This window comes from Hippopotamus amphibius, chromosome 1, assembly GCF_030028045.1.
Source record: "Hippopotamus amphibius kiboko isolate mHipAmp2 chromosome 1, mHipAmp2.hap2, whole genome shotgun sequence".
Classification (NCBI taxonomy): domain Eukaryota; kingdom Metazoa; phylum Chordata; class Mammalia; order Artiodactyla; family Hippopotamidae; genus Hippopotamus; species Hippopotamus amphibius.
Window position 1 is genome coordinate 163,752,312 of NC_080186.1, and position 20,438 is coordinate 163,772,749.

Consider the following 20,438-nt stretch of genomic DNA (forward strand, 5'->3'; position numbering starts at 1 on the left):
AATTTCAGAGCTTGTGCATGTGATTTTCCAGTTAGGTTTGCCATTTTCTTTTTTGGGGAGTTTGTTGTCTCTTGACCCCTCTGGTGTGTGTCTGTGGCACTACAGGTTCTCTGGCACTGCCACAAGCCACCAAGCTCTGTTTTGTTCTCTATGGCCCCCAGATACCCAAAGTATGCCATTTCTGTCAGTGCTGAGTCATGTGAGACAGAAACCAGTCTCTCAGGCAGCCCTTCAAAAAGCTAGAATGTTTGATGCATGTTTCAGTGTTCTTTTCTTTTCTCAAGAGAGGAACCACAACCTGGGCAATTTCTCCCAGTTGCAGTGAGTTGTGTCAGTTTCTTTTTTCAGTATTATAAGTTCTCTGGTGTTGCCACAAGCTACTGAACTCTTTTTTGTTCTCTGCTGCCCCAGGCATCCAAGGTATTCTGTTCCTCATCACTGCTCTGAGTCAGGCGAGACAGAAACCACTTCCTTGGGCAGCCACCCCCCAAAAGCCAGAGCACTGATGTATGTTCCACTGTTCTCTCTCCATTCCAAGCGAAAAGCTACAAGTAGGGCTTTTCATCCTATTGTGAGCAGTGCCAAGTTTAGGGAGGGGCTGATGTGGTTGCAATGAAATGATTTTTATTATCTCATTTAATGCATTTGTTTTTGACTTTGAGCTTGCCTAGGGTACTATGACTTTCTGATTGATTTACGGAGTTCTTGTAAAGGCTTTTTGGACTATATATTGTTCTTAAGTTGGATTTTCTGCAGGGGAATGAAGTCTGGATCTTTCTGTTTTACCATCTTGCTGACGTCACTTGAACACAAAGTATTGTTTTATGGCATTTTCTAAAATTGTAATGCAGCATTACTCAAGTGTTGTCATAGCTAGTTTTATAATTGATGCCTTCCAAGAAGCCATTTTACAAGTATTAAAAAGATCTTCTCTTCAAGGGATGTCAATCTATTACTTGTAATGAGCAATAAACATATTGGAAAAATGTGTTGGATGAAAGAAAGGGGTAATAAATGGTTTTAAATTAATAGGTATTTCATCCAACTCCAGGCACAGAGTGTTGCTTGCAAATCAATTAAAGGCCAAAGGAAAGCTGAATCATTGAACTCTCTCTGAGTTTTTACTCACAGATTTTCCTCCAAATGTAGTTTATCTGGGAATCCATGAGTCCTCAGTTCTCTGGGGAGAAGCAGCTTAAAATTCAGCTGGGTAGTTTTCATGATGTCTCAGACAGGCTTCATAACCTTCATGATATACAGCCTTGGAATTTGCACCTCCTCTTTTCTCTGAGGCAGAGATTCAACAAACTTGAACTGCTGAGGTGGAGAAAGTGACTTATTATGTTTCTTAGCTTACGACTGCATCTGTTGGCAAAGTTTAGTGACAAAAATGTGTTTTGTTTGCCCTAGGTAAAATGGTGCTCACGAAACCTCCTCAGTGACTGAGAAAGCTTGTAAATGAATGAAATTTTATTTCCTGAAGAGAAGCAGGTGAATTGGTCAGCAAATCTACATCACTGAGTATCTCTGCCCTCAGCGGCATGACTTGGGGTTAGGAAGAAATTTTATCTTGACCAGGTGAAATATCCAAAATGGACCTGCTCTGTGCTTTCCCATGCGTGCCCTGGTTTTTAGAGTCCTGGCTTTCCCCCTGCGTACCCTACTTATAACAGAGGGAAAACTCACCAGTAGGCAATGTTTGTTTCATGTTTGATTTCCATTTTCGTCAGGGGGTGGTTTTCTTAGTGACATCCTGAATCTGTTTCTTTTCCCACTTCAGATCCACTTGGCCATGTAAACAATTAGCTGTTTCATCAATCAGCAGAAGCCTAGTTATAGGGAGAAGCACCTTGAGCCCTCTTATCTCTTCTCAAGGCACTTGAGAGCGGTTCCTGGGGGAGAGAGCTGAGAAGACAAAGCCCGTCATGATGATCAGGTTGTCCTTCCCTCTTGCTACCTGGAAATAGGAATTCTGCTTGCATTCTAGACAATAGAGCCATACTTTTTTCTTTTATAATTTAAAGATGGCTTTTTCTTCTCAGGTAGTTGACAGCTAGCAATTTAAATGAGCTAGGTTTAGGGATGGCTGTAGAAATCTTCCTCACTCAAACCCAGTATCTATCCATCAGGCACTGTGCAGCACTTTACTGCGGAGGCAGTAAGGGGACAGCTTATCAGAATCACCCCAGTAGAATATCATGATAGAAAAAGAGAGGAATAGATTACATATTTATATGGTCTTTGAAAATGCAGTGGGACAGGAAGATTGCTTGTAACGTCTGCAGTTACATTAAGTGACTATTAACCGTCACTGGTTGCAAATGTCTGACGAATACGTTTGTGCCTGTGTGTGTTGTGTGGCTTGAAAAATTAATGAGACTTTTCAGATAATCAAATTAAAGGTATTTGTTACCCTAGGTTCTGGTGAGCTATCAAAACAGAACTGGGTACAACTCTCAAAAATAAAGTGTCTGCCAAGAGAAAGAAAAATGTAAATTGCCAGGGAGGTAGGGTGGGAAATTATAGCTATGCAGATCTTGGGAGCTGGCTTTATCTGATGGAGTAAAAGAAGAGAAAATATGCCTATTGTAACTTGGTTTCATTTGCGGATCATGGTTGGTGAATTACCTCTTTTGTCATAAATGCATCACACGGGTGGAAGGAGGCGGCCTTTGCAGTAATGTTTTATTTCGGTGGGTGTCAGAGTTTTCTCCAGCCTGCTGACTCGTCGGGTTGGTTTGCTACACACGATGAATGGTACCTGCTGAACTGAACCTTTACTTCCTGAAACAGGATGTTTCAAAGATGCTCTGGATAAAGACAGTTTCAGTATGCTGTTGGTTCAATCATACCAGTAAACTTTTAATTTTTTTTAAACATTCTCACTTGACTTTCATAAACCACCCTCCATCCATTTTTGGAACTCATCCATTCCTGATAAGCTGAAGGCCGTGTTCTCCCTGGTATCCTGCAGTGCACCGAAGCAGTGGCACTATAGGTCAGGGGTGAATTCTTGGAGCCCCTGAAAGTCAGAGACTGTGAGTTCTCTATGCCCGCATTGTATGGCCATGAGATGGGAGGGATGAGAAGGTAAGGGGTTCCAGCAATTTCACTTTAGGGGCTAGCAACAGAGGCCCTTTCTGCTTTGAGTTTAGCATGTTTTACGAAGCCTTTTAATTTATCTTGCTGTAGTGGAAGCTGAGAAGGGAGGCAAGGGCTGTAGATTGGTGACCAGAGACTGTCTGTAGGACATCAGCATTCAACTCTGCCTGTGGAGCTGCCCCTCTGCCTCAGCCTCACAGCACAGTGAGGGAGCAGGTGTGCTGTACCCAGAGCCCTTGGAAAACAGGTGGGCTGCTTGTTCTGCCCAACCCAGTGACCATTCGAAGCCCTTATCAACGAGAAAAAAAGTGTGATCCTCAGAAGGATCCAATGTGTCCCTGGTCTTCTGTGACAAGGCACTGTGGTGGTTCTGGCTCTTTCATGGAGCTCCTCCAAAGGCAGGTGGATTTCCTCTCCAGTGGGACGCAGCAGGCCCGTGCCCAGCACGGAAACCATGTTATTCTAATTGTGACATGAGAAAAACGACGCATTGTGAGTTAGGCTAATTGATCTGCGGAGCTCTGGTTTCCTGCAATTTAAGACTCTGTCCGGGGCATGAATGAAATATGCAGAGGGCAGAGGAGCTAGAGATGAAAGCTTCAGGGGAAAAAAGCCTTTAGAATGAGGCTCGCCGTGTACAGTCCTAGTTCCAGGAATTTGAAAGCAGAGGCACCTGCTCGTGCCCCTGTGGCCGTGGCCAGGTTGTTTGGAAGGAGCTGTGTGAGCCCTGGACCCTGGCCGTGGGCCTGGAGGCCGCAGAGAGGGGAGTAAGCCCGGGGCTCCTGGCCTTTCAAGACTGAAGCTTCACTCATTTTTTGGAATCCTAATAGCAAGCATCCGGAGGGTGTTCTCTGGACACAGCTGAGAGAAGGGACAGCTCCAAGTGCTAGGCGTGAGAAACGGAAGCTATGTTTTGAAGAGGATTGGCTCAATCTGGGTTCCACCCCAGCCCTACTGAATGAAAATCTGCATTTTAACCAACTCCCCCGGGGAAATGAAGGCCCCGTAAAGTCTGACATTCACTGAAGGACAGGTAAGCCATTGCATTCTTTTTTTTTTTTTTTTTTAGCTCTTTATTGGAATATAATTGCTTTACACTCTTGTACCAGCTTTTGAGGTACGCCAAAGTGAGCCACTGCATTCTGACAGCAAATGTTTATGGGAACCCAGCCTAGCCACCGTGCTAGTGCTGGATGCAGTGAGGGGAGACAGACTGGTGCCTGGTCTTAGGGAGTTTACCATCTAGAAGGAGGCAGCAAATAATTATAAAACAAGATAAACTGATCTCATGGGTGTGTTCTGAGAGCCTCAAGCCTTCAAGGCAGCAGGAGGCCTCCCAGTGTGCTCCGGTGGCAGGTTTCCTGGTGTGGAGGACTTCTTTCCCTCCTGTGTAGAGCAGAGGGATCCCAGGTGAAGTGCTAATAAGTCCCTCTCAGCTTCCGTTTTCATATGTACAAAATGCAGGGAAAAAGCAGGATCAGCTTCACAGGCTAAGATCATTCAATAAAAGTTTGTTGAATGTCTACTATGTACCTGAAACCTTACTGGGTGTAGAGGTGAAGAAAGATCACAGATCGCAGCTTACAGCTTCATGGGGATGGCATATGGGGTGAAGAGGGAATCACAGTCCTGTGTAAACTGAATTGGGCAGGGACACTGAGGACTGGCATAGAATTCTGTCTGGGTGGATCCTGGAAGGCTTCCTAGTGGGGAGAGATGGATTTTTAGCTGAGATGATGCAGCTATTCGTGGGCAGAGCTCCGGCTCCGGCTTTGGGATTCTTTGCTCCTCTCAGAGTGGTTTGCGGTCACTGCTGAGCTCCTGCAGAGGAGCATCAGGGTCTGATGGAGTTGGCGGGGGTAAGCAGACAGGGGAGGGTTCTGACTTTAGAGAAGCTGCAGGATTTCTACGTAGTTGGATTTGATACCTAACAGCAACTTTCCCAAATGTTCCTGAAGACAACTCATTTTTGCTGGGTGTTGAGACCGAGGCAGTGCACGTGGGTGGACAGAAAGCTTTCAGGGCTGCTGACCTCACTCAGGCCAATTCGACATATGAGACTGGCTGGGATTCTCCTGGGAGCCTCGTTTGTGGAGCACCTGCTTGGTGCTGAGTTCAGGAAGAGGTGGGGTTAGGGGAGCGAAGCGGGGAAACACGGTCTGTACCCTCTAAAAACGTTAGCTGTGACAGAATCTGTATGTCTTTTTAAATAAAACTAGGGTATAAATCAATATTCAAGGATTCCACCTGGGGAGAAGCAGTGGACATGTGACAAATATGAGTACTAACCGTGTTCCATAGAGATTGGGCTGTTCTCTCTACTTTATGTGCGGTGTTTCTAATTAAGTTTTTTTTATATCCCCAAAGCAGCTTTAATTACCTTTGATGTATAGATGAAGAAAGTGAGGCTGAGAAAGGATGTGAGGGGCAGAGCTGGGATTTGAACACAGCTTTGTCCGATGGCAGGTCCTGTCTTCTTTCTGGTGTACCATATGTCAGTTTTTAAAGAAGCCTGGAGATACTGGCGGGGTTATTGTAGTGCAAAGGTGGGAGTGTTGGTGAGGCTGGATTTTGAAGCTCCTTTGAACTGTTACCAGGGATGTTAGGATTTTCCTGTTGTTATATGAGGGAGTGATGTTTCTCTGTCCCTTGTTCACCAGTGAGCAGTGATGGGACTGGGTCCCTTGCTAAGTGAAATAAGCCCAGTGGGGAAATGAGGTGGGTGCTGCTTGTCGGGAGCAGAGAGGTCCTTCCAGGCCTCCTGATGGCAAGCTTAGGATCAAAAGGATCAAGCAGCAGGCCAGGGAAGCCTGGTGGATAGGGCTCCGAGCCTGAGGCCAGACCAAATTGAGAAGATGCAGGGACCAGAATAATGACAAATCTTGTTCCTTCCTCACTGGTGTGGTGATAAAGGGCCTTGAATGTTTATGGCCTGGTTTCCCCAAGGGGTTCAGCAACTTTCTGCTTTATTCTCAAACCCTCCTGGAGAGAGATTCGTTGGTTGAGGGATGCTGCTTTCATTTGAGAGCCACAGGGATGGAACTGTGTGGATCTGTGACCTTATGAGGTCACGAGCCAAATCAGAACAGAGCCTGGGCCCAAACCCGGTCTTTGGAACTGCAGTGTTCCTTTTCTCGCCACCTCACAACTCTCTGACAGGAAGCTATTCTGAGCCTGGCACTGGGAAAACTTTCAGGGCTGTCTTGCTGCTGGTGATTTAAGAGAGATGACTTTGAATATGAAGTCACATCCTAGGAGGTTTCCAGGCAGTTTTTGCAATGAGATGTGTCTCAGATCCCTTTGAAAAAGAAGTACCCTAAAGAAATGGCATGTTAATGCAGCGACATGCAACGAAAGGGTCTCCGCACTTCCAAATACCTGAGTGCCTGCCTCTGCTTGTTTGGGTATAGAAATGGAAGACTAACTCTTGTCAGACAGTAACACCTAATTAATTCAGATGAGCTAAGTAAATGAGGACACGTGCACACACTGTGATCCTAGACAGCCACTCGTGATGCTGTAGAATATTTAATGACATGGGGAGAAGTTCATGCTTTATTAAGTATAAAAAGGAGATTACAAAAGAGTGGGTACAGAATTATCCTATTTTCCTGTAATGTAAAAAAAAGTATAGAAAAAAACTGACAGGGCAGGCATCAAAGGTGAACAGTGGCTCTTTTTGCAGTTCACTTTGCAGGTGATGATTGTTTTCTCTTATTTCTATATGTTAGTTATTTTTATTTTAGTGTACATGTGATAGTTCTCAAATAAGAGGAAGAAAAAGCAATAAAAGTGTGTGTATAAAGATTAGACTTGAGAAAAGAAGAAGGGAGTTGATACTTGGAACTTATTTAAAAGTATGTTGGACAAATGACTTCTGCTTACAGATGAAGAAGCTGTGAGATTCAGCAGAGTGGGAGTAACCTTATCTGTTCTATAGGCTTGTTGGAATTATCAAATGAGACTGTCTCTGTGAAGAATCTAAGACATTAGTATGTTTTAATACTTTCCAGGTGTTTTTAATATACAATCAGGATTGAAAGCCAACCAATAGCATGGAACTCAGGAATAGGCATCAATTTGGCCTATCTTCTTTCCCCACCACAAATCATCTAAGGCAGTGTCTAATACCTGGTAAGTGTATAGAAAACGGTCAGCCATCATTTTCTGAAATCAGGGTCTTGCCTCTGACTACAGTAAAACCATGACATTCTGCAGCAAATGAGAAAAAGAAATGACTGAATTTGTCCCTTTGGATTCGCTGTGTTTGTTAAACCAACACCAGAGGCTCTGTCTTATGGCCTGAGAGATTAGTACCTGCTTTGAAACACGTGCTTTTTAAGATGAAAACGACAGAGATTTCTAGACAGCCTATAGGAGGTTTGTTCTTGAATGAGCGGAGGGTTTTCTGAGGGCTGTCCTCTCTCAAGGAGTGCCTGTGTTTGGGAACAGAGCAATCCTTCTGTTACCTTCTAATAAGCGCCAAATTGACTTTAATGCCATGTCTTACCTGCATCTGGGGGAGGCAGCTTTTCCTCATGTTCAGCATCACAGCCTCTCGTTTCTTGGTTTGCTTTTGCAGTGTTTCATGGCTATTACTCAGCAGAAGATAGCGAGTAATGTTTGCTAAATTATTAATTCATTAATAAACCCATTAAACTCTTGCTGTGTTGCAGTGATTAATGATGGAGGCCCATCCTGCATTGGAACTGTCATTCCCAGGCACAGATTCCTACTGCTGTGGAGGGAAGCAGGGCAGGGCTGGGGGAAATGCTGACAAATTGTTGGATGACAGAGCTATATACAGTAGATGTTTGTGCAAATTCTCCTTTCATCACAGAAAGAAGGCTCCGGGGAGGCCTCCTCATCAAATGTATGTTACTGTTTTGATGATTAATGATTCCGGCGTGTTGATCCACCCTATTTTCTTCAAAACAATTATTTCAACTGTAATCTCCCCGGGGGAATTGCTTCTTATGGTTAATAAATCAGTCGACAAAATAAAATTCTTAAATGAAGATGACACTAGCGTGGTTCCACCTGGGTGCCATTATGCAATGTTTACAATTGCAGCGAGGTTGGCTTGCTTTTTTCATGAGTTGAAAAAAAGACTTGGTGTCAGCCATTTAAATGGGAGGGATGGATATTTGTAGAGCCCTCCCATGCCAGGAGCTATGTGAAGCACTTGGTATACATTTTCTCCTTTAATCTTCATGAGAATCCTTGTAAGGAAGTTAGTATCATCTCCCTTGTACAAAGTGGCTCAGAGAAGTTCAGTCACTTGCCTGAGGCACACAGCTAGTGAGTGGCACAACCTAAATTTGAACCAAAGGGCCCTGTATCCAAAGTCTATGCCCTTTCTAGGCTTTTGTGGGATTGTTGTGCAAAGAGGCAGGCATTTTCATGTGAGGGTTCCTTGATGACAAGATGAATGATGTCTATGTATACAAAGCAACATTGAACAACTGTTTATAGAATGCCTGCAGTGTGTCAGCCCCGTTAGTGAAGGGTGGACCTGTGAATGATGGGGGAGCCCAGTGTCTGAGTCCCTGCTACACGGCAGGCTTAATACCAGATACTTCACCCGAGGTTTCTTATTTAATCTTCATGATAATCCTGTGTGATCACTGTTTGTAGTCTGAAGTCACAGCTCAATGAAGAAGAATGATCTGCTTGAGGACGCACAGATTTGAAGTGGCAGAACCAGGATTTGGACTCATGTTTGAGCTTCTTATGAACACATAATTACAGTCAGTGGGAATCATTTCATAACATGCTCAGCCCACGGTAGAGGATCAATGTAGTTAGCAAACATTTATGTTGTGTCTTCTGCTTGTGCTGATTAGAAAGGAGCAGGCACACTTGGGAAAAGTAATAGCATTGGCTGAGAAGGGCAGGGAAGGCTTCCAGTGGATGAGGAGCTGTTTGATTTGGTTTGTAGGAGGGATCTGGAGGGAGCCGATGGAGAAGTGGCTGGTGAAGATAGCGTCCTCAAGACCAGTCTGGGGTGACAAGGAGAGGCCGACAGAGGGGGTACAAGGTACCCGTTACTCTGAGCAGGAATTCTGGTGACTCTCTGCCATGCTTTCTCGTGGCCCATACAATCTTCCTGTGGGCTCCCTGCTTCCCCCCTCCTCCTGCCAGGAGCAAGGTTGGAAAGCCGCCTCCATTAGGAGTCTGAGTTATGCCCGGGAGTCAGACAGATAGCAATGGAATAGGTGATCCTCCACTTCTTGGAGATCAGTCTCCTTTTAGGTGATATTTTCCCCCAAAGTAGAATTGCCTTTTTTTTTTTTTTTTTTGGTGTTCTGATAGAAAAGTAATTCCTACTTGTTACAAAAGAATGAAATTCTTCAGAGAAGCACAAAGGAAGTTAAAAAAAAAAAAACCAAAAAAAAAAAATACCATCATCTCATCACCTGGAGATAACCATAGTCAAAATTTTATGTATATTTAGTTTTTTTTTAAGTACATTTTTTCAGTGCTTAAATGAACTTGCCTCCCACTGTCTGTTTTTCCCTAAGTACAATACTGTTTCACAGTTGTCGTCTTCTCTGAACCATAGCCTGCAGTCATCTTTATATATCTATACATGAAAGTATGTATCATTGTTGCTGCTGAGTGCACCACTGAATGGTTATGTAAAAATTCTTCTGAAGATGCTCTATCAGTCAGAGTCCAGTTAGGAAAGCAGAAACCACATTGGGTGTTCTCAGTGGAGAAAACTGAATAACAGGGAGTTGGTTACATGGGAGATGGAAGAGCTGAGATGAGCAGGAGGTTGTTCCACTTCTGGGCTGGGGGGCACATGGGAGGAGGTGGCGATACCAGAGGTCAGAAGCCAGGACCTGCTGGCAGGAGCCAGGACCAAGTTGATGGCATCCCTGCCTGCAGGGAGTTGGGTCTTGGTGGAGACACAGTAACTGCTGAGATGCCACCGGATGCAGGGGACAGTGTGTGTGTGTGGGGACACCCTGGCTTCTCCTGTCCCCTGCCCTCAAGCATCCCACCTGTGTCTCTCTTTGGATAAATAGCCTTGCTTCAGCCAGAAGTCAAAGGAGTCAAATGTCTTTGCCTCTGATACAGAGCAGAGGAAGAGCAAGGAATTGTTCTGTAATCAAACAGGCAAATGGCTGGCACAGATGGGAACTGGGCAGCTTAGTCCAAAGGCTTTTTTGTGTGTTTGAAAAATTAATTAATCAAGTGCTGTCTTTTTTAGCACTGTCGTATGCCCTGCACTGGCAGAAGTCCAGTTGGGAATACAAAGAACTATAGGCTATTTACCCTACTCTGTAGCAAAGTTGAGCAAGGGGCATAATAAGAATTGCTAACAGCTGCTGTTTGTTGAGCATTTACTAACCGCCAGGCACTGTGCTCAGCACTTATGTATATTATCATTTTAATCTTCATGGCTCATAGAACAGCATTCCATTTCTTCTTAACACTGATCTCATTCTGTCATTATGTAAATGCAGGCCTTGTTCAGCACAGGATGTGTTCCTGGAGAAGAAAGTGCTCACTTCGTCAGTACTCGGCAAGGTCGCCGTACGTGAGCCCCTATAGCGCTGTGTTCTAGGCTTCAGATGCCTGCAGCCACCCTTCAGCTCAGATTCCCCGAGGTCGTGCCAGGTGTCCATATGCTGTCACTCCAGCGTTCCTGACAGTTGTGGGCTGGTCCTCCCAGGCTGCAGTGGCCTTTGTGATGCCTTCCCTGAGTCCCCAAGGTGGTCACCAATCCTGAAGGGTCTGCTTCTCTTTGCTCCTTGTGTCCTGTAGTTTTCATCTGTAAACTTTGCATTTTATCACCACATGCCAGATTTTTCCTTTGCTACCTATCTTTTGCCAACCATTATGGGTGTAACCCACAGTGAGTAAAAATTGTTGACGAGAACACATACTCTGTGGTGGGAGAAGAGGCCACAGGAGCGTAAACACACCGCAGAGTGGAACTGAGGATCGTGTCGGGGAGCACATGCTGCCGAGAGGTTTCGCTGTCCGGTGAGCTGTGCTTGTTCTCCTTGCCTGGGAGCATAAGTAGGTCTTGGAGAAAGATAGATGCATATTAAATCTCTACTAATATGGCTTGTGTGAATGCATGTTCTGGATGGTTAGGAAAAGCTTTCAGAGGCAGGGGTTAAGTGGATGGGCATTTACAAAGGCCTGCTTCCCCTCCAGTCTCTATGCCTCACGGCAACAAGGGCCATGCCTTTATGTCTGTTTTTGCTCACGATTTTATTTCTAGCTCCTAGCGCAGTACTTGAAAAAGCAAGTACTGAATATGTAAGCTGCCATGTAAAGTATCCCCATTTTACTGCAAAAATAATGGAGTCTCAAAGAGGTTGGATAAACATCCACCAAGTGATAGAGTTGGCTAAGGATAGGGTCTGTTCTGACCCCTGAGTTGTCCTGCCTGAGGATCTGTGTGGGCACAGCGCGTTCTGAGGCCAGTCGGTTTTTCAGAGGGAGTAAACTCAGAGATCCACAGTGGCGAGAGCCTGGGTGAATCCAGGTTTTGTGGGGTCTGAAGTTTACATAGGGAGCCCTCTTTATGAAAAAGAACACAGAAATATATATATACAAATTTAGGAGTAAAATCATTTGTTGTTTAGGCTGAGAAAATCATCACAAATTATCAAATTCTAGAAAGCCTACATGACCTAGCCCAGAAAATAACAGATTTATATTTTGCCAGCCCAACACACCTCTACCATAAATTTTCCCTGTATGTTTTTTGCTGCATGCCCTTTGGTTGTCTCTTTATGTGGCATTAATTTTGTAGTATTTTCTACAGAGAGATTGGAAAGATAGTTCGGTCTGTCCTCCAGCATGGCTGGTGACGTCTGGTTTCCAGTTTTGATGATTGGAAGCACAGAGCACATGCCTTCTTCCGCAGATCTCCTCTGCCCACTGCTCATGAGGCTGTACCCCTGAAGCACAGGGATTCCAATTAATGTGATGTCATGGGACTCCCACCAAGAAAGGAAGGAATGAAGCTGGAACGTTTGTAGTGTGTGTTGTATTATCCAGTGTGCTTCTGTTGGGAGAGAACTTCCATTCTGAATAGGCTTTAACGAGTGCTGTTGTATGCCACTGATATCTTACTGGGGAATTGTTCCGTGGCCTGGATTCTGTCTCCGTAAGTTTCAGACCTTGTTTCTTCTCCACACACATACTTCTGGTGCTGGGCCCTGTAGGACATGTTCCTATCTTGGTGTGACTTCCGACCCTCTTCATACGTGTCACCATGACAGTGGACGAATGGGATCATTTCTAAAAACCATTCCCATACCACGATGGCTAGTGATAATTTTGCCTCTACACAGAGGTGCCCACAAACTACATAATCCATCCCACTGAATTTTCTGAGCAAAGGTCTTCACCCTTGGCTGGATTCTGGTGCTAGCTGGAACCAGGTGGGGTGTGACAGAGGGTGCTATGACGTGGAAGGAGACACAGGGCTTAACTGATGGTGGTTAAAAGGTCTTACTTTGGCACTTTTTGTGCGAACATGTATCCACGTGAGCACGTTGCTAGGCCCGTCTCAAGGTCTTGGAAGGCCAGGAGGGGCCTGAGGCTTACTACCTTCATGGCATGCCTGCCTTGACTCTGGGTCCCTGGGGCTGCCTTGACTGTAGAGGTTTCCATGGAGGAACTCACTTTGAGCTGGGGTGAAGCTGATGGGACTGGGAGTAGGCTAAAGGGAGAAGCCATGTTTTATAGCAAAGGTCATAATTTAGCAGTCCGTAAACAGTGCAGACAATGAGGTAGAGTAGAGTAGGTGATGGGAACGGTCAGCCTGAAACCTGCGTGATACTGATCAGTGTCACTGGAGCTGCTGACCTTCACTGAGTACTTCCTGTGGCCAGGTTCCATGCTAAGAGCTCTTCCAGCCCCATCTCAGTGAATCTCCCTGTTGAAGTGTGGCCTCCAGAAAGCTGTGCTGAAGTCCCAACCCCAGGTATCTGTGAGTATGACCTCATTTAGAAAAGTACTTTTACAGATGTAGTCAAGTTAAGGTAAGGTCATTAGTGTGGACCTTAGTCCAGTCTGACTGGTGACCTTATAAGAAGAGAGACACGAAGACGCAAGTGAGGGAGAAGCTGTGTGAAGACAGAGGCAGAGGTTGAAGTGCTGTACCTGTAAGCCAAAGAATGCTAGGAATTGCTGGCAACCACCAGGAGAGGCCAGGAGGGATCCTCCCTGGCAGGTTTCAGGGGCAGGGCAGCCCTGCCAACACCTTGATTTTGGATTTCTATTGTTTCTCTTGTCTTAAACTCCCCAGTTTGTGATGCTGTGTTACAGCAGCCCTAGGAAACCAATACCCTCCCCAACAACCATATGCGGGAAATAAAATTATAGCCCCCGCTGGCAGATGAGGAAGCTGAGGCACAGAAAGGTGAAGTCACTCATCGAGGGCGCACAGCAGGTCATGGTAGTGTCGGGCCAGCTGTCTCCCCTCTTCTCTAGGAGAGGCTGTCCTGAGAGCATATCCTGCGGGCATTTACTGGCTCAGAGCAGCTTATGGATTTTGCTCCTCTTTGGAACAGGACAACCTGCCCACTTACACATCAGGATGGGAGCGGCTCCCTTGTCAGCCCTGCTGGTTCCCAGTGGCACAGACCCCACCACAGTGCCTTCTGGAGGGGATGGGGAGGCATTCATAGTCCTGTCACTATAAAAGTCCTGTTCCTGACTATTCCATGCATTCTGCAGTTTGTGCCCCCAGCCCTGCACAACTACACTTATGTTTCATTGGACACACTTGAAACTGCTAAACTAGGCAAATCACGTGCTTTCCTTCTGAGAGCCCCTGGAAGGCTGCGGAGACAAGAGTGTTGGGAAGCCTGGGAGGAAATGTGCTGCAACGGGGCTCGTGTATGGCTGTTAACAGGGTTTATTGGCGAACCTGCTGTGTGCCACGGCCTGCGTGAGGTGCAGAGATAAACAGAACATGGTTCCTTTCCTGCTTTCAGCGTTAGGTGTGTGTTCAGGTCTTAGAACATTGAAATCTAATTTCTCACAGGTGAAAATATTTCAATAACTTTTTATTATCAGCAATGCTATCTTTCCTGATTTCAGTATGTAAAGGCTTTTTAATGTTTCGCTATTTATTTATGCTCTCCTTGTTTGAAGTTTGTTTGCTGATTCAATAACAATATTTTCAACCATCTGTATTTAGTGAGCACCTACCTTGTACCAGCCCTGTACCTGTTCAAGTCTCTGAAAATAGGGTGCTTAAAGTGACTGCAACTCTCCTAGCCTTACAACCCCCATTTTTATGCACTAGGGTGGAGTGACAGATTGGGAAACAAGAGATGCACTGTTGAGTCCTATAACCTTGAGTTCTAATGAATGTGAACATTTGTGGGCATTTTTGAGTGTATACCAAACCCCTGAAATTATTTGTAATGTATGTGTGTGTGGATATATGCCTTTTAGAGAGAGCACTTATAAAGTAAATAGACTTTCAACAGGATCTAAAACAGATTTAAAGGAACCCCAAGGTTAACTCCTTTTGTAAAGGGAAGGAGTCTTCTACAATATGCATGCCCTTCCACAGTTTATTTGTTCAAAACAGTTTAAAAATCTAACTTGATTTTTGTCTTTACCTTTACATTCTGATTCTAAAAAGTCTGTGAAGGAGGGCCAGCCTGAATTTCTGTTAGTCTGTTTATAGGTCCTGCAATATTATTCAGTAGTAAGTTCAAACCATTTATAAGATGCTTCTTCAAGAGCCAATTCAATTTTATAACAGTTGGAAGCACGTAGTTTTAGAAACATCACGACCCTCAGCATCATGGGTCACCTAGAGGGTGCTTGTGGATGTCAGTCACCACACTCACAGCCCTTGCCATCCTCTCGGCACTTAAATTATTCACCTGTGACTCTGAAACAGTACTGTTTGCGGGAAATTTGTGAATCTGGACTTGTCAAAATAGACACTTGAAATCAGACTGAAATCTTTTGTTCTCTAGATTGTCTCTACTTATATACAGGAGGTTGTGAAAGGCGTAGAATCATATTGCCAACATAAGTTTAGTACATCGTGTGATTCTTTGTCCTTCTGTCCCTCGAGTCCTTGCCTAAAATGAGAACACACTTGAAACAATAATGATGAAATATTTAATAAGCGTATTTGCTCATAGTGCTCCTCATGGTCTGAACCGGATTTCATACTAAGCGGAAGGAGATGAAGAGATAACGCTTTAGTAGTTATTATTGTTACAGAACAGACCTGGGGAAGTGAGGGTGCAGGTGGGAGGGAGGTTCAGGTGGGGCTTTCCCTGTTTCTGAAGGCGCTCGGGTGTTGGCAGAGAATGTTAGCTGTCTGGAGGCCTGCCCAGTGCTCCCCCTTGTGGCTGCCCCATGTACACACAGGAGGATTGTCATGGATGCTTCTTAGTTGGTAAATTACTTTGAGTAACGGCAATTACTAACAGGTCAGTGACAGGCATGGGCAGCCTTAGGGATCTGCTCTTTGATCAGGCTTCCAAGAGCAGATACTGAGAGTAAGAATAGAACAGAGCCATCGTCCTTTGTTGGGGGGGAAGTGAGTTCCCCTGCATAGGCCCTGGACGTCCCAGGTAGGGGTTGCAAGGCAGTAAGAGTCCAGAGGAGGCAAGGATAAAGAAACCAGGGCGTCCACTAAGGGACTGGACGTTTCCCAAGGATATGGCTGTATTTCTATCCTGTCTGGCTAAGGATGAGCCTTTTCCTTTGTCATGACCTCATAGTCTTAGATCAGACTCCTAAAGAAGTCTCTTTTCTCTGAAGAGGAAACCCACTGGCTTGGGAGTGCCAGAAGAAACTAGAAGGGGATGGACACTTGAAAGAAGAGAACAGCACTTGGTAAAACTTTTCTGTGGCTTTTTGCTTGAGGGTACCCTCCAGTCACTGCAGCATGGATGGTTAGAGGCCAAGCAGAAAGCTGCACTGCTACTGAGTGGCGGAGTTGGAGGACAGAGTTCAGAGCTGCCAGAACAGCTGGAAAGTGAGGGGAGATATTTCAGAGAGGAGGGCTCCACAGGAGGAGGGGCACGAGCATCATTGTAAACTTTGCCCAAATCGTTGGCTGATGCCTGAGCTCATATGAATGGGGGAGACTCCAAGGTTCTCAACAAAAAAGCAACAGCTTAAAGGCTGAAGAAACTGAGAAGTTTTAGCTGCTACTCACTGTAGGGGAAACTGAATTAGGAGTTTGAGTCTAGTCAAATTAACTGCCTGCTAGAACATAAAAATAAATACTTTAAAAAAGATAAAAGAATTTATACTCCCTGCAATGTATCCTACACAGTATCCACTATACAATAAAAATTACTAGAGGAAACGGGAATGTGTAAGCTATGGGTAAGAGACAAAGCAATTAAAACTGACTCTGAGATGATCCAGATATTGGAATTAGGAGATAAACACTTTAAAGTGACCATTGTAAATATGCTCAAAGACTTAAAGGAAAAAGTCTTTTATGAATAAACAGATGAGGAATCTAAGCAGAGAAATGAAAACTACTTAAAAAATGAAAATTCGAGCATTGAAAAGTATAGTATCTGAAATAAAGTTTAGTAGATGGGCTTATGAGCTGATTGGAAATGGCAGAAGAAAGAGCCACTGAACCTGGAGTTAAATCAATAAAAAGTTATCCAATATGAAAAATGGAAAAAAAAGATAGAAAAAAAATTAACAGAGCTTCAGGGAAGAGTAGGACAATATAAAGTCTAGTATATATGTAATTGGAATCTCAGAAAAAGAGAAGGAGAGAGAATGAGGCAGAAAAAATATTTGAAGAAATAAAGGCCTAGCATTTCCTAAAATTGGAGGAAAAAAATCAAAGATAGAACAAGGTCAACAAACCAAAGCAGGACAAATACAAAAAAGCTGCCTTTAGGTGCATTATAGTCAAAGAGTTAAAAACCAAAGAAAGAGAAATCCTGAAAGCAGCCACAGTGAGGAAAAAGACACATATAATGACAATAGTGCTAAAAAAACTGACTCTTTATTGGAAAGAATGGAGATCCGATGAAAATGAAACATTTAAAATAGTAAAAGAACACTAAAAAATATCTGTCACTTCTTGGATCTGTGTCCAACAAAAATATCCATCAAAAACAAAAGTGAAATATTTTCAGAGAAGTAAAAGCAGAAAATTTGTCACCAGCATAACTGCACTGCAGGATATGCTAAAGGAAGTTATTCAAGCTGAAGGAAAGTGACACTAGATGACAATATGGATCTATAGAAATGAATGAATTATATATATGTGTGTGTGTGTGTGTGTGTGGTATGTGTGTGTGTGTATATGGGACTGTTTAGGTATATATTTTTCTTCTCTGGCTTTATTGCAAATCTCTTGACCTATATAAGACATATAGCTATTAAAAACAAAGTACACCACTGTGTTTGGTTTATAATATATGTAGATGATGTATATAAAATATATATATACATATATTCATATGTGTGAACATCAACAATAGTTCATAGGAACAGAATGGGGGAGGGGAAATGTGGGACCTGAGTCCAACCATATCCATTATTACATTAAATGTAAATAAACATTAAAAGATAGAGATTGTCAGACTGGATAGAAAGGAAACACAACTAAATGCTGTTTACAAGAGGCCCCCTGTAAATACGGAAGGATGGATAGGTTGAAAGTGAAAGCATGGAGAAAGGTATACCATGAAAAAAATAGGCTTAAGAAAACTGGAATGACAATATTAATATCCGAAGACGTACACCTCCAGACAAGGAGTGTTATCTGAGGTAAAGAGGGACATTTCTTAATAATAAAAGGGTCAATTCACCTGGAAGACCTAATAATCATGAATGTGTATGTGCCTAATAACATAGCTTCAATGTACTTGAATAGAGACATGCAACTGAGGAGAGACATAGATTCTTCATTGTAGCTGGAAATCCTAATGCTACTTTCTCAGTGATTGGTGAAACGATCAGACGACCAAATCAGAAGATCTTACAAACACTATCTTGACCTAATAGGTTTTTACAGAACGCTCCACCCAACAGAAGGGTATACTTACTTTTCAGATACATGTGGTATGTTTGCTGAGGAAGACCGTGCCGTGTCATAAAGTAAGACTTACATTTCAAAGGACTGGAATCTTAGAGTTCTCTCACCACAGGGGGACTGAATTAGAAATCAATATCAACCAAATCCCAAATAAATGGAAATTAAATCACTGCTGTGTGTACAGTTCCCACAGGATCTCTGGGAAGACCCCATTCTGGTATTCAAAATAGGACATCCTGTACTTGGTGTGGAAGAAGAGGGGAAGGCAGTGACACTCAACAAGTCCCCGCTGCACACATGGCTCTGTGTTAGAAAGTGCTTTAGATGCACTAATTCATGTAGTCCTCACACAGCTATCCCTGTTGAAGAGCTGAGACTGAAGTGACTTGCCCAAAGTTTCATATCTAGTGAGTGGGACAGCTGAGGTTGGGGCTGGGTCTGTCTGACTCCAGAGGCCCTTCTCTGGACCACATTACAGTATGGTCTCTCAATCATATTTATATAGTTGCATTTCCTTTCCTGATGAGGTTTTTGGAATCATGGTCTTTTCTGATGAGAAGTTGTCCGTTGTCTACCCTTACAGTTTATAGCCATACTTTTTTCCATTTCATGTAATTATTCTGTTTTTATTAAAATTAAGTGTGCACAGAAGTCATCCTTTTGCATTTCAGTTAAAGATACCCACTCACCTCCCTAGATACAGGTGAGATAACCTCTTACACATATATGTGTGTACCTACATGTGTATGTATACATGTGTATGTGTACATGCACCCACACATATATGTATGTATACATGCATATATATTCTATGTATCATACAAATAATATACACAAATTATGTATATACATAGTCTCTTCTGTATTTTCTTGAGGTTCACTCAAACTAAAATTCTGTAAGCAAATTATTACAGCTTATTGGGGTTAGCTTTGCCACTCACCGTTTTGCTGGAGGGCTCGGGAAGCCTGCTGTGCAGGTCTGTGCTCTTCCATCTGTGTGCTTCATCAAATCCTGGGTCCCCAGTCCCTGCTGTATGAGCTCATGCCGAGCTTCTATGTGGTGCTGCGTGCACCTTTTAACCTGTCTCCCTGGGATGATGAATTGTCCTAGCGGAGTGTCAGCACACCTCCACCAGCCCTTCCAGAGGAGAGCCCTAAACTGGGATTTATCTGTACTTGTCACAGATGAGTGCTATTTACTTACGAGGCCTGCATTAGTGTCAGGCCAGCAGGAAAGCCTTTCCATCTACCGATTCGCCGGGCTGCACTTGTCAGACACTGATGTTCACAGGCAGAGCCCGGAGCACAGTTTCACAGCCTGGATGCTGCTTTAGTTCGTGTTCAGTCAGCCACGCCACGCTTTGCAGCTGCCCATCATGGCTTCTCTATCGTCTGGGCACCTTTCCTTGCTGCTTTGCTCATAACTCTCATAACTAGAGATTATGTCCTTTAACTCAGCTCCACCTACGTGACTGTCTACCTACATGACTTGGGACATGTGAGAAGTCATATTGCTCTCCTGTGCTTTAGTTTCCTCAGCTTCTTAACAGGAATACAAATAAAACCTACCTCACTGAGTTGTTGATGAGACTCGATAAGGCGGTGCATGAGGGAAAGCCTTTTGTAAAACGAAGGGATACACGATGTGCCTTTATTGTTTTATATGTGATGCAACTCCACTGATACTTGATTGGTATTACTCAGAGACCACATCCAACAATGCTTTTCTTTCCCCAGTAAAAAAGGCATTATCTAAGCATGCTTGGTTAGTGAGGTTGAATGTACCCCCAACTTCCTAATGCTAGCATTATAAACAGTGTTTACCTGTTGGCCTTTATTGGGAGAAAATTGTGTAGCTATTTCAGCAAGTATGGGGCCTTTTAATTCTTAGCCTCTGGTGCATTTGTAAAATTGTCAGAAATGATGGAGTTATATTTTTTAAATGAAAAAAGTTGAGTATGATTTGTTGGCTGTCCTCTGTGGTTAAGCTCCTTGGATCTAGCAGTTATGATGAAATACAGATGTGACCATCTCTGTTTCAAGAGGATAGTAGCCCTGAGCCATTGTTAGTGGAGCTGGGAGGAAGAAGAGTAGAGAGTAGGGGCAGGTATAAGATAAGACTTCATGGAGGTGGTGGTATTAGGGCAACATAATGACAACTGAGTAGGATTTTTAAAAAAAAAATTATTTATTTGGCTGTGCTGAATCTTAGTTGTGGCATGCAAGTTCTTAGTTGAGGCATGCAGGATCTTTAGTTGTAGCATGCGGGCTCTTAGTTGTGGCATGTGGGGTCTAGTTCCCTGAC

At 43.8% G+C, this 20,438-nt stretch overlaps 1 protein-coding gene across 1 annotated transcript in view; it reads left to right on the forward strand.

The window, feature by feature from the left end:
* The window catches only part of SPOCK1 (SPARC (osteonectin), cwcv and kazal like domains proteoglycan 1), a 517,559-nt gene that overhangs the window by 185,538 nt on the left and 311,583 nt on the right, over positions 1–20,438 (forward strand). The window lies entirely within an intron of this gene.